Genomic DNA, 14,993 nt, shown 5'->3' on the forward strand with positions numbered 1-14,993 from the left:
GAAGAGACAGCCAGCGACTTTTTCTACGACACACTTTTGCGGGGGGTGGGTTGGGGGTGAAGGGACCCCCGTTTAGCCGCGGGATAGCGGCGTTTTAGCAGGGGCACACGTGCCCCTGCTATTTATGAGCTCTGAAGCGAGATTTATTCTCGCTTCAGAGTCTCTTTAAGCCAAGCAAGCATCCAGGACCGCTGGTGTATAGCAAGCTTATAGCTTTAAGTTTTACACAGCCTTATCAAACCCACATGTAGACAGCCTGTTTCAGACTTTTGGTCCTCATCAGTACATGGCAGGGATTGATAAGGCTGTATGAAATAGGGCTTGGACGAGTACAACAGAGTAACCAAGCAGATCAGGGTGACCCAAACTACTAGGAATGTATAGGGGGATAAATGGAAACAAAAAGCCCTCCTACTAAAAAAGCAAATCCTGGTGTAATTTGCCTTCTTAAAACAGAAGGAAATTTGCAGTAATTCAGTTATAAGTTAACATTTGTGGTTACCCACAATGCTCTACTGAATATGCAAATTATCCCTTTTCGCCCTTGTTAAGCCAAGCAAGCATCCAAAACCGCTGGTGTATAGCAAGCTTATAGCTTAAAGTTTTACACAGCCTTATCAAACCCACATGTAGACAGCCTGTTTCAGACTTTTGGTCCTCATCAGTACATGGCAGGGATTGATAAGGCTGTATGAATAGGGCTTAACAAGGGCGAAAAGGGATAATTTGCATATTCAGTAGAGCATTGTGGGTAACCACAAATGTTCACTTATAACTGAATTATTGCAAATTTCCTTCTGTTTTAAGAAGGCAAATTACACCAAGCTACTAGCAGGGTGAGAGTTTTTTCTTCAGCATAGATCCATCACCTGACTCCACCCACATTCTCCCTCATTTGCTGAAAGATATTAACTCTTTGCAGCCAAGCACTTCAGCTACAATTCTGCAGAATTTCGCTCACAGTGTAATATGGCCTTTAACCCTTTACACACCCTCCCCAGTATGTTCACTGCTGTTCTGTCCAGTTTAATCAAATCAGACATTAAACAGTAAGTCAGTATTGCAATCACAGCCATTCTGGGGAAAAAATACTCAAATACTAAGGCTTTTTTTCTTATGCAGGTCTGGGTCTAATGAAATACTACAGCCTGGAGGAAAAGTCATAACTACCCAGGAATAAACGACAAGCTGAAGGTATGTTTACAAGTTTTGTGTACATGCAAATAGTCTGCTTAAAGTGGAATTCGTCTAGCATAACCTGCAATAAAAGTTGAACTTCTTATAGCCCATATAGCTATCCTACCAATCTTTGGTTCAGAGTACTGCCATCTGTGTAAAAAGAGTTAAATAGGAAGAGCGTTTTTTACAATCATTGCAGCTGTCACACAGAAGCTTTGTTTCTGTTTTTCTTAGCAAACAGCCTTCTCTTCTCACTGGGAGGGAGAAGGCGCCCCCAAAAATAATCAAGGATGTAATAAACATAAAATCGCTTACCTCTAAGAAGAAAGGGCAATGCCAATATAAGAAATAAATGTTATTAGACACAAACATTAACGCGTTTCGCGGAGCACAGTCCACTTCCTCAGATCATGGGGCCCCCTTGCGAACGTTGATGGGACTGCCCAATGTTCACACCCATCTTGTGGCCCCCCCATGGCCTGGGGCCCATCTCACAAGGGTCATAAACAGTGGCATAGCTAAGGAGCTGTGCCCCCCCCCACTCTATTTATAATTGATATGGCATACCAAAACCAGCCAATAGCAACTTCAGTGTTAGAGATGCAAGAAGGGGATGGGGAGCAGTTTGTTAATGATTACTTCTGTTCAAAGCATATATAGAAGTGATTATTATGAGCACAGGACTAGAAGAAAGCTAATACTGAAGTTGAGGCAGGGCCCCTCTGGCCCAAGGGCCCCGATGCGATTGCAACCTCTGCACCCCCGATTGCTACACCCCTGGTCATAAAATAAAACAAAACAAGTGTGGCCATCATCTTCGCACCCATTACAAGTGTACCCCCAAAAATACCTAATATGGAGGATAGTCCCTTGTATCTGAGGTGAAGTTGTTGGGGCCCCAAAACAGCTTTGCGCTCCCCAGGAGCTGCTTCCCTCTAATTACAGCCCTGCAGTTCAGGTCATGCCACTTTTCATAAGGCATTGTGGCAAGAAGGAGAGTGATAGTCAGGAGCACACCCCTTCCTATAGGGCAGTGGTGTCCAACTGGCCACATCCGGCCCGCCAGACGCTGGCTCTGCCCCATCTAAGGTCAGCCTCCCTGTACTCCGTCTCAGTGGTCCCCTTTCTGCAATATTTACATAGCCCTGCCGAACTTCGCCTCTCTCCTGCAGGCCACTTTGCGTCACGTCACCATGGTTACATCCGGCCAGCGCCTGACCTCATGAAAGGTGCAGGTGTAAAGTAACCATGGTGAAGTGACGCAAAGTGGCCTGCAGGAGAGAGGCGAAGTTCGGCAGGGCTATGTAAGCTGTGGAGCTGAGCGGCCTGCAGAAGAGCAGAGAGTTTCAGCGCTGGATCGAGGCCATGTGAGTTGTGGCCAGGGCCGGTTTTCTCATGAAGCAAGGTGAAACATTTGCAGCAGGCGGCAGAGATTACAGAGGCAGCATTTTTTGTACTGTGTTTACACTAACAGCATGCAGTCAGAGTAGGAGGAGAAGCGAGAGGAGAGCGAGGTGAAGAGGCCATCATTGTGGAAAAGCAGCTTGTTGTGCGGAGTCTAAAGGTGGCCACTAATGATCCAATCTTTCATCCAATTTTACCAAATCTATGTAGTATACAGGTAAATTGGGTGAACACAATGAATGGATAATTTAGACAGTTCCCTTATATTCCATATAAATGGTAAGGTTGGATAAAAAAATATTGGATCATTAGTGACCACCATATAACAGTGAGTGAGGAGGGTGGAGGCATTAGGGCAGCAGTGCTTCATTTGCTTTGCACAACAGAAGGGAGGAGGTGGCACTGCTGTACTGACTGAGGAGGAATGGAGTGGCTGAGGCTGAGCAGTTTTGTTTGTCACAGCCAGCCAAGTGTGCTATTGTGTTGAGGTGCAGCTTGTCATGCGAGAACATTAAATGAAGTCTCGGGTGCTGTGCGATCATTCCAAATAGGAGAAAGTCGAGGCGCATCCTCAAGTTTGCCTCAGGCAGCAAAAAGCCTAGAACCGACCCTGGTTGTGGCAGAAGGGTGCCATGTAGGCAGAACACAAGGGGAACAGAGGGGACATGGGGAGACAAGAGATGGTACAGGGGGATCAGAGGGGTACAAGAGACACACAGGGGGACAAGAGATGCCAATCTAATTGCATTTTGTGGGAAATTGCTGCCGATCTAATTGCATTTTACTGGCTCTTTGCATGGCCATTGCTGGCAGGGCTTACAAAAAGCATATCATATTTGGCTTTTCTTCTAGTAGTCAGTGCCAAACAGTTGCATGCTAGGTATTCTTTTTATCTATAATATATTCCTCCTCTTCCATTTATTTCCCTGCCTAGCTGCTTATCTGAAACATGATCCCCTGCTCACTTGTGTTTACAAGGAAGGCTGAGGTGACTCAGCGATTGGAGGAGAAAATAAAAAAGTAAAGGGCAGAAATGACATCAGGATTTAGACTAAACTGTGGGCAAAAGACATGGTTCCCACCAGGAACAGAATTATCTTCATTTATTATATAAAATTCCCTTAAATTAAAATGTGGACAGTACAATACATGTGTTATGTAAGTAGATCAAGTATTTATCTACTTATATGGTTGTTTTTTTCCCATGGCATAAGGACTAATCCTACTGGTTTAAGCATGGATGGGTTATGCCTGTCTTAATTTTAGCCACTAGATGGCGCTGTTCATGAAGCAAATAAATTATTTGAACCCTTCATTATCCTTGGCACAGGGGTTCTGGTTTGGGCACGCAGTTATTCCTATAAATGCCTATTTTACTTGTCCCTGGAGGAGGGGGGGGGGGGGGGGGGGGGTGGTATGAGACATTCTGTAAATGATAATTACTTCTTGTGGCTGTCTATTATGAAAGAGAAATTAAGCTGCATAGGTCAGAAAGGGCCAACAAAACCACAGTATAGCCATGTAAATTCATATTGCTCCTTTAGACCTCGTTCACATTGTGAAATGCAGAATGCAGCGCATGTGATCATACACCATCTGTGTTTCCATCCATTGCACATTCTAATTCCATTCATTATATTGCATGGGTCAACGTTGCATATTGACCAAAAATGCTTGCGGTAGTGCGATATCGCAACAAGCTGCTGCCCAGCATGTAAGTGAGAACGTCAGTCAGTGCAGTCTATACACTTCTGATCTTGCATATTGCACACTATACACATTGTCAAAAATGCGCACTGCAACACATGTAGTGTAAATGAGGCCTTTACTGTATATAGAGTTCTTTATTAACCCCTGCAAATTTACAGGCTGCAATTTTTACTTCGTCTAGCAGAAATTTACATGAAAATATGATCACATCATTAGTTCACCCATCTGATCTGTGCCGAGTCTGAGAAGTAACATCTTTTTGTGATGTCCTGTTCCAGCTCTCTGGCTTCAATACACTTGGAAATATTAGTCTGGACATTATTGCTCTGTGAAGCTTTTCTTCTTGTGGCCAGTAGGGGCAGTGTTTTATGGTGCTCTATAGCCCATTACAGCGCAGCAGGTGGTGTTACTTTAATAATAATCAGGCCAGGTCCTCTGTAGAAAAATTGAGATGAGGTAATGCTTAATGGAATATTAAACAAAATGATAGGCAAGGTATGTTATTTCCCCAGTGCATGCTGGGTTATTTCCCCAGCAATGCTTGCCCACTGATCTTAACCATTAACCAATAATTATTCCTTTGAGTCCAGCAACAGTCAGATAATTCATACATTGGCTGGATAGTGCACTGGTTAAAGTGGACCTGAACTCAGAACTTCCTCTCTGCACTAAAAGAGAAGCAACAGCATAACAACCTTTAACCTCCCTGGCGGTATGATTATTTACGGATTTTAGGGTCTTTTCAGCAGGTTTCAGACCCTAAAATCAGGGAAAAAAATCATGCCGCCAGAATGCCTGCAGCAACCTCTGCTCTCCCTCACCTCCCTAGTCTCCAGCGCTGCAATTTTACCTCCGTCCTTGGGGTGGCGCTCAGGGCCGGATTCGTACTATCCAGTGCCCTAGGCCTGCAGTCACCAAGCGCCCCCCCAATACAAAAAGATGAAAAAAAAATGTCCAACACTGACTAGCTGACTGGTTTGAATGGGCTAATTTCAGTTGTGCTGCTCTGCCCCCCATTCAACAAATAATTCCTGTAATTTGCCCTCCTGCCCGAATGTGCACAGCAGCCGATAGTGTTCTGGGCATGCATACTTGAGAAATGATGCTGATGTATGACCGGTACTTGTCAAGAATGCATAACACTGTACCGGCCATGGGCAGGAGCGAGAAATTACAGGGAGCGCGAGTGGCCAGAGCATGCGCTGCTTCTTTGTCCTCTGTGCGACTGGCTGCATTCAGAGCCACAAACAGGTGACAGGGAGCGCGAGTGGCCAGAGCATGCGCTGCTTCTTTGTCCTCTGTGCGACTGGCTGCAGTCAGAGCCACAAACAGGTGGCAGGGCAGTGCGAGTGGCCAGAGCATGCGCTGCTTCTTTGTCCTCTGTGAGACTGGCTGCAGTCAGAGCCACAAACAGGTGACAGGGAGCGTGAGTGGCCAGAGCATGCGCTGCTTCTTTGTCCTCTGTGAGACTGGCTGCAGTCAGAGCCACAGACTAGTGACAGGGAGCGTGAGTGGCCAGAGCATGCGCTGCTTCTTTGTCCTCTGTGCGGCTGGCTGCAGTCAGAGCCACAAACAGGTGCCAGGGAGCGCGAGTGGCCAGAGCATGTGCTGCTTCTTTGTCCTCTGTGCGACTGGCTGCAGTCAGAGCCACAAACAGGTGACAGGGAGCGTGAGTGGCCAGAGCATGCGCTGCTTCTTTGTCCTCTGTGCGACTGGCTGCAGTCAGAGCCACAAACAGGTGCCAGGGCAGAGCAATGGAGAGAAGCCCATCCAAAACAGAGAACAGGTAAGTAGCAAACCTCCTATCAAGACCCAGTTTGGATGTTCTGTTGTAATTAGAGTGGACCTGAACTCAGAACTTCCTCTCTGCTCTAAAAGATACCCAACAACATAACCTTTAAATAAAAACATTTCTTTGTTACAGCTGATACAAATCCTGCAATAAATCTGCAGTGTGTCTACTTCCTGCTTTTATGGAAGCAGACATTTTTAACATCCTGTGCTTTCAAATAAGCTTAGATGTTGTGGCAGTCAGGTGACACAGTGTAGAGATCAAATTACAACTTGTGACACAGAGGAGGGGGAATTAGACAGGCTCTCTAAATACATACATGGTACATTTCTCTGTTTTCCTTCTGTCCTGTGCAAGCGTTCTGCTCCACTTTAACCTCCCTGGCGGTATGATAACCTCCCTGCGCGGCCGCGGGAGGGTTTTTTGAAATGTTTTTTTAGAATGTAGCTAGCCTAGCGCTGCCGTTAGCTACATGCTTCCCCCCTCCCTGCGGCGCCCCCCCCCCCCCCCCGTACCTACCGATCGCCGCCGATTGCCCATAAGGAAATCCCGTTTTCTTGAGGGCTTCCCCCGTCGCCATGGCGATGAACGGAGTGACATCATCGACGTTGTGACGTCACAGGGAATCCCGATCCACCCAATAGCGCAGCCTGGCCGCGATTGACCAGGCTGCGCAAGGGGTATGCGGGGGGGGGGGGAGGGGGGCTATATAGCGGCAGGTAGCGTCGCATCGGCGATCAGACCAAACACACAGCTAGCAAAGTGCTAGCTGCGTGTTTAAAAAAAAAAAATTTAAATATGTAAATCGACCCAGCAGGGCCTGAGCGGCACCCTCCGGCGGCTTACCCCGGGTCACACGGGGTTACCGCCAAGGAGGTTAAAGCATCTGAATGACATTTATTTATATTTTCTGAATAATCTATGCATCTCTTTTGAATGTACATATGTGTGTGCTCTAACATATTGGCAGTACATTATACAGGAGCTTAAAGCGGACCCAAACCAATTTTTTTTTTAATTACAAATATTTAGTTGCACCACTCTGACACATACAAAGATAAATAAACACTCCTTCAAACCCATGATCATTTCAGTGCATGCTTTTCACCCTCCTCTTTGCATAACTAGGGTTATACTGGGGGCAGCCATTAGCAATTCCTCCATTGCCAGACACCATCCACTCCACCAGTTTGCCGGAAAAATCCCGGCAATTTGAAAGGAAGGGAGGGGTTCCTCCAATAAATGTAAAATATTTTATATTTGTCTTCATTCAGCTGAAAAAAGTCTATTTATTATTATAATTTAGAAAATAGATTTTATTTCTGAAATCTTGTATTTTTAATTTGGGTCCACTTTAAGCTAGTAAATTGCATCATCCTGATTCAAAACTCTGCTTTCGCTGATGGCTAAGATTGTACAATGCTTTACTGCTATAAGAAAGAAGGATGCCAAACCATACACACTAGCATAGAGGTAATAACAACTCAGTGACAGTTTAGCAATGAAAGGGAAGCAAACTACATTTTTATTCCTGCAATTCTCATAGATGGTAGGAGCAGGACAGAGAATGAGTCAGGAAAGAGTTAATTGAAACAGGAAAGAGATCACTGCTAGCTAGGAAAACTAGGGAGAAACATAAATTAGGGTTAAAGTAATTAACAGCTGCTGGGGTCAGTGTCAAAGCTGTAAAAGAGGTGAAGAAACTAGCAGAGCTCACTGATATTTGTGAATGCCTGCATTAAAACTCAGCGGAACTTAGTTCTGTCTGCTTTGTAATGTAAATCCCTAGTATTTCTCACATCGATCTGTATGTCCATCATACAGAGGAATGGATTATCAGGTGACCATTATGATTGATCCTGATTGTTATAACACGTCAGGAAATGTGAGCGAGAGAAGCAGGGATTGTGGAACTCTGGAATTCAGCAGAGCAAGGCGCTGGCTGGCTGCGCTGTGGGACCAAAAGACATGATTCACTTTGACATATGACCTCTTCTCTCTCCAAGTCATGCCGCCCTTATCTGATTTTAATCGCCCTAGGCCGTGGCCTTTCTGGCCTTCCCAGAAATCCGGCCCTTGTGGTGCTGTAAGACTCCATGCACACTGCAAATCCGATTTTCAATTCCGATTTTCTCTGAATACATTCAACAGAAAAACGGATCAAAAATCGCAGCATGCAGTAAAGATTAAAAATCGGAATCTGATGTAAAAAGCGGAATCGGAATCGCATGCAGTGTGCAGGGAGCCTAACTCTTTAGTTAGATCACTGACGCCAACCTCACCAGAGCAATTCAGAGCCTCGGAGGACAGGAAGGAGAACGGCTACCGACATCTAGATCCCCTGGGTGGTGAGTAAAAACACCCACTGCATGCTATACTCTGTATTGAGCTCCCAGCAGCTAGCTCCGAGCTACCGTCAGGGAGGTTAAAGAAAAATATTTCTTTATTACAGTGTGTTTACATTCTGCTTTCATGGAAGCCCGACATAGGGATAAAGGGAATCTGAAGTTAAAATAAACTTATGATAAATTGATTTGTAAGTGTAGGACAGCTAAGAAATGTAGCATTAATAGTACAGATATAAGTCTCATTGTTTCCAGTACAGGAAGAGTTAAGAAACTTCAGTTATCTATGCAAAACAGCTGCTCTGAGCTCTCTAACCCCACTTGGGTCGTCTACAGTGCTGTTTTCTGGAGCATGTATACATCAAAGAAACAGAGAGATTTAGATACAATTTTTACTGCAGGGAAGTTGAAAGGGTAAATTGCTCTGCTTGTTTTATAGTTTAAAATACAGAGTGTGGTTTGTATATAAAAAACATGGCAGAATTATGCAAGGTTATAACAAAAAAAATGCTATATATCTGAAAATAAAAATATGAGACCATTTACTTTACTCTTATTGTTCTATTAATTACCAGTACAACACATATAATGTATTAGCTTCAGTGTCACTAACATCCTGTGTTTACTAACTAGTTACTCTGCCATGGCAGCCAGCTGGTACAGCTAAGAGATCAAATTACACTGGTGATTAGTCACAGATGAGGGGGAATTAGACAGGCGAAATGCCCTAAATACATACAGGTTGCATTCTCTGTTTTCTTTCTGTCCTGTGCAGGTGTTCAGGTCCATTGGCTCTGCCAACAGGAGACCAGGGTTCGTATCTCAGCTCTTTGGCCTAGTGCACACCAAAAACCGCTAGCAGATCCGCAAAACGCTCGTGGTTTTTGAAGCATTTTATTCTTATAAAGCAGTTTGTGTTTTTGTGTAGCAGATAAGATCTCGTTACAGTAAAGCTGTTACTGAACAGCTACTGTAACAAAACCGCCTGGAAAACCGCTCTGATCTGGCATTTTATCATATCAATTTTTCCTATACTTAACATTGGAGGCAGAAACGCCTCCGAAATCCAAAATCTGCAGCAGCCCGGGAGTATGCGTTTCTGCAAAACGCCTCCCGCTCTGGTGTGCACCAGCCCATTGAAATACATTACCCTAGCGGATCCGCACCCGCAAGCAATTCTAAAACGCTACCAAAGCCGCTCGGTGTGCACTAGGCCTTAGTGTTCAGTAAGCCAGCACCTACTCAGTAAGGAGTCTGGGCAAATCTCCCTAACACTGCTACTGCCTATAGAGTGCACCCTAGTGGCTGCAGCTCAAGTGCTTTGAGTCCACCAGGAGAAAAGGGCAATATAAATGTTCTGTGTCTTGCCTTGTCTAATTTGTAGTAGACTCCCTCTGTAAATGTGAAGGTTTGATATTAGGGATAATTGTCAGGCATGTGTCGCATGGCGGACATCAGCCAATCATGAATTACCAACTTTAGATGTCTGCCTTCTAAGCAAGTCTAGAAATGCCCCCACTACACTTATAAGTAGAGGTGTAATGCTGACTGTACGTTCCTTACCTGTGTTTAGAAGAGGATTTGTCGGGTAATTTCCTCTAAACATGGCTGCTATCAACTGTACAGCAGGTGGTTTTGGGGACCTTCGAGTATCAAGCACTTGCAGTCATAGGGCATTGATAGCCCAGTACATATTGAGTATTTAAAGTCCCTTGCCGTGTCCTCCTCGACTCCACCGCTGCTGCCCAGGACCCCCTTACCAGTTCGAGGCTGCACTCCCTGCCACATATGAGTGCAGCTGTACTGCGCCTGCACGAGTACGACCATGCATGCACAGTAGCACGGAGCTACTCATGGACAAGCGGCTTCAGCTTACTGCGCAGGTGTGGCTGTACTAGCGCAGCATAGCCGCGCTCCTATCTTGGGGGCAAGTGCAACAGCAACAACGTATTTGACAAGTTCTTGCCGAATATGTGCAGACGGTCCAAACAGAAAGACAGCGAGGTTGAGAACTACATGTGAAGCCTCTGAACACTACCATACAGGCATAGAGCCTGTTAAGGCCCCCCACAGTGTCTCTCCGCTCCACCTCATCTTAAAGTAGAATTATTTTTACAATAATTATGTATAAATGATTTAGTCAGCGTTTTCACATTGTAAAATCTCTCCTGTCCCTGATTTACATTCTGACATTTACCACATGGACATTTTTACTGCTTGCAGGTGATGTCAGTGGAAGGAGATGCTGCTTGCTTTTTTGGCAGTTGGACCCATCTATAAACCGCTGTCATTTCCCACAATGCAAGGAGGTTCACAGACAGGAAACTGTCAGGACCATGGTCCTGACATCACACTGTGGGAGGGGTTTCACCACAATATCAGCCATACAGACGCCCTGATAATCCGTTTGTGAAAAGGAATAGATTTCTCATGGGAAAGGGGGTATCGGCTACTGATTGGGATGCAGTTCAATTCTTGGTCGGAGTTTCTCTTTAACTGTTGCTCCCCGGGGCCCCTGCAGAGTCTTTGACAGAGTAGTGTCTGACCTGTGCTGGTGGGCAGGTGACTCTCTACACTGCCAAAGAGTCTGCAGGGGCCCCGGGAGAACAGTTAAGTTGGAAGGTGATTGAGACGAAGGGTCAGCATCTGGCTCAGGGGCCCAGGAGGGAAATTTGGCTACAGCATAGTGCCCCTAATGCTGCTTTTTGGTTGGGGGTCTCTGTTGTGGGGTCCCAGAGTGAATTTTGCCCTGGGGCCCCATTGATAGTAGAATTAGCCCTGCCTCTGGGCTATGCAGAAGAATTGCGGGAAGGATGATTCCAATTACTTACTAACGCTATACAGTGATAATAGCCAGCTTTCCAAGCAGTACATTTCTTTTTCAGACATGGATATCATACTTTGAAAAAGAAGGCCTTCAAAGTGTTTTACATTTCTTATTGAGTCTATTGAGTCAGCCGGTAAGGGGCCTCTTCCTTTAGCTCAGAATCAGAGTCCCTGCTGTAACTGGATACGCAGTACAATAGTCCGCAGCTACTGTAAAAGTTATCTGTGATGGTTTTATACGGATGAACTTTTGGCAGTTTTAGAGCAATCTCCGATGGGATTATTTTGCCTGGGAAGAATACTCGTTGCAGTCGGGATGTGTCATGTAATGATGGCCTGCAGTGAATGAAGACATTTTATCACAAATTTGCCACGTATAATTACGCCACTGTTGCCCCCGTGTACATCTACGACAAGTCAGTGAAAACACCCAGGGCCTGGCCTATTTTTAAGGCTGGCGTACTCCTCTTTCGTTTGAAGTTGCTAAACCAAGCGGAAACATTGCAAGACGTCAGGCCGCTGTAGATATTGATTTGAAGGGGCCAGATTGAGCTGTATTCGGCTGGCGGTGGAGGTAAAGTCATTTACTGTCTGTATCGTTAATGGAGAGTCGCTGTTTTGGAGGAACAATCCGCGGCGGGGGTCTGCGCTCCTGGGAACGCACAATTTACAGAAAAGCTGTGAGGCTGGACGCCCACTTGCGACTACAAAAATCACTCTTAAAACACTGATAATGATTTTGCAACTTAAAAAACAAGTGATTCTGAAGCGATTTAGAGAAAAGCAATTTTGGATCGTCACTTTCCTCTTTTAACAAGACCAACAGCATTTATATTGCATTTTTCTCCTGGCGGACCCAATGCACTCGAGTTGAAGCCACTAGGGCATGCTCAGAAGGCAGTAGCGGTGTTAGGGCGTCTAGCCCAAGGTCTCCTTACTGAATAGGTAGATTATCACTCCAGAAATCGTGCAGGAATTGCACAGGACCCAAGACTGATTTCGGAAAATCATAGTCACTCTGCAGGATCCGCTAAATTCAATTTATTTTAGCTAAGAGCACTTTAGCGGGCCATAGCCCTAAGTGACTTAAAGTAGCCCTCCTATCTTAAGAACATAACAGATCAGATGTTTGTCTGGGTGAGTGGCTGAAAGCAGTGACAAGTGTGGTAATGAACGATAACAATTGTGAACAATTCTCATCTCAGCACACATCACTGTCTTATGATTCTACATTTTATAAAGCTTTGTTAAATTTTTAAATACAAGTCCAACTTTCATGTGGTTGATTAAAAAAACAAAAAAACCAGAATATCAAACAAGAACCTTTTGTTTACTGAATTCACAGTGAAAGCTACCCTTTAAAAAGGAATTTGAAGTGAAAATAAAATACAATTATGACAAAATAAATTGTATGTGTAGAAAAGGTGGGGGGAAAGGCTGCGCGTCCCTAAACACATGCTGCAATTGAATGGTTAATCGCACAGGCATACACCGCCTCTGCTAGACTGAAAAATGCATGCCCTGCATCCAAGACAAGTGGTAACATTTATTAAACTAGGAGGAACTTTAGCTTGCAATATGGTTTGCATGCAAAGTATATTATACTAGACACTTGCACCACAGTGAGGCAAACCTCCGGGCAAGTGACCTAACCTAAATTTAAAACCTTGGGAGCAGCTAAGCAAAAAAAATGTGTAACTTACATTTGGTTGAACAGCGAGGAGAACGCCAGCGCATACCACTAAGGCTGCATCCGAAATGACCACCAGCTCAGTGTGCAGCACCTAAATAGATTTTCTGCACACTTTGCATTCAATTCAGATGCAAATCATATGCAAATCTGCTACTACTTATTATGCAAACAGGAAACTCAGGAGGAGGGGCTGGGAGCAGCTAACCTGACAGTTACATAGTTACAAAGTTAAGAAAAGGTGGGGGGAAAGGCTGCGCATCCCTAAACACATGCTGCAATTGAATGGTTAATTGCACAGGCATACACCGCCTCTGCTAGACTGAAAAATGCATGCCCTGCATCCAAGACAAGTGCTAACATTTATTAAACTAGGAGGAACTTTAGCTTCCAATATGGTTTGCATGCAAAGTATATTATACACTTGCGCCACGGTGAGGCAAACCACCAGGCAAGTGACCTAACCTAAATGTAAAACCTTGGGAGCAGCTAAGCAAAAAAAATGTGTAACTTACATTTGGTTGAACAGCGAGGAGAACGCCAGCGCATACCACTAAGGAGGCATCCAAAATGACCACCAGCTCAGTGTGCAGCACCTAAATAGATTTTCTGAACACTTTGCATTCAATTCAGATGCAAATCATATGCAAATCTGCTAATAAATAATAAATATTTATTTATATTTAATAATAAATATTATTTTCCTGTTTGCATAATAAGTAGTAGCAGATTTGCATATGATTTGCATCTGAATTGAATGCAAAGTGTGCAGAAAATCTATTTAGGTGCTGTACACTGAGCTGGTGGTCATTTCGGATGCAGCCTTCGTGGTATGCGCTGGCATTCTCCTCGCTGTTCAACCAAATGTAAGTTACACATTTTTTTTGCTTAGCTGCTCCCAAGGTTTTAAATTTAGGTTAAGTCACTTGCCCGGAGGTTTGCCTCACCATGGCACAAGTGTCTAGTATAACCACATCCCGACCGCCGTATAGACAATTGGCGGCCGGGAAGTGGACCCCGCAAGGACCGCCGTATTGACAAATGGCGGCGGTCCTTGTAGGGGCATGGGCGGCGCGATCGCGTCATTCGTGACGCGATCGGCCGCCGGGGACTGGCTCCGCCCACCTCGCGCTGTAACCCGCCAGCCGGCCGTTCGGAAGCGCCGGCGGGTTACTAAACACCGGATCGCCACATACAAAGTGTATAATACGCTTTGTAATGTTTACAAAGTGTATTATACAGACTGCCTCCTGCCCTGGTGGTCCCAATGTCCGAGGGACCACCAGGGCAGGCTGCAGCCACCCTATGTCGCACTCAAGCACACTGATTTTACCCCCCCTGCCCCAGATCGCCCACAGCACCCCTCAGACCCCCCCCCCCTGCCCACCCCCCAGACCCCTGTTTGCACCCAATCACCCATCAATCACTCCCTGTCACTATCTGTCAACACTATTTTTTTATCCCCCCCCCCCCTGCCCCCTCCTGATCACCCCCCACCCCTCAGATTCTCCCCCCCCCCCCAGACACCCCCCCTGTGTACTGTATGCATCTATCCCCCTGATCACCTGTCAATCACCCATCAATCACCCCCTGTCACTGCCACCCATCAATCAGCCCCTAACCTGCCCCTTGCGGGCAATCTGATCACCCACCCACACCAATAGATTGCCCGCAGATCCGACGTCAGATCACCTCCCAAGTGCAGTGTTTACATCTGTTATCTACCCTAAACACCCACTAATCACCCATCAATCACCCCCTATCACCCCCTATCACCACCTGTCACTGTTACCCATCAGATCAGACCCCAATCTGCCCCGTGCGGGCACCCAATCACCCGCCTACACGCTCAGATTGCCCTCAGACCCCCCTTATCAATTCGCCAGTGCAATATTTACATCTGTGTTTCCCTGTAATAACCCACTGATCACCTGTCAATCACCCATCAATCACCCCCTGTCACTGCCACCCATCAATCAGCCCCTAACCTGCCCCTTGCGGGCAATCTGATCACCCACCCACACCAATAGATCGCCCGCAGATCCGA

The 14,993-nt window shown here is 45.6% G+C and overlaps 1 protein-coding gene and 1 long non-coding RNA gene across 3 annotated transcripts in view; one reads left to right on the forward strand and one right to left on the reverse strand.

The window, feature by feature from the left end:
- Positions 1-14,993, forward strand: part of LOC137541337 (uncharacterized) — a 456,394-nt gene that overhangs the window by 63,451 nt on the left and 377,950 nt on the right. The window contains exon 2 of the long non-coding RNA XR_011025126.1: positions 1,123-1,194. This is a non-coding gene — a long non-coding RNA (uncharacterized lncRNA). The remainder of the gene's footprint in view (positions 1-1,122; positions 1,195-14,993) is intronic.
- CACNG4 (calcium voltage-gated channel auxiliary subunit gamma 4) overlaps positions 1-14,993 on the reverse strand; it is a 143,714-nt gene that overhangs the window by 16,870 nt on the left and 111,851 nt on the right. The gene's annotated exons all lie outside the window — the stretch shown is intronic.

Source organism: Hyperolius riggenbachi, chromosome 12, assembly GCF_040937935.1.
Source record: "Hyperolius riggenbachi isolate aHypRig1 chromosome 12, aHypRig1.pri, whole genome shotgun sequence".
In the NCBI taxonomy this organism is placed as follows: domain Eukaryota; kingdom Metazoa; phylum Chordata; class Amphibia; order Anura; family Hyperoliidae; genus Hyperolius; species Hyperolius riggenbachi.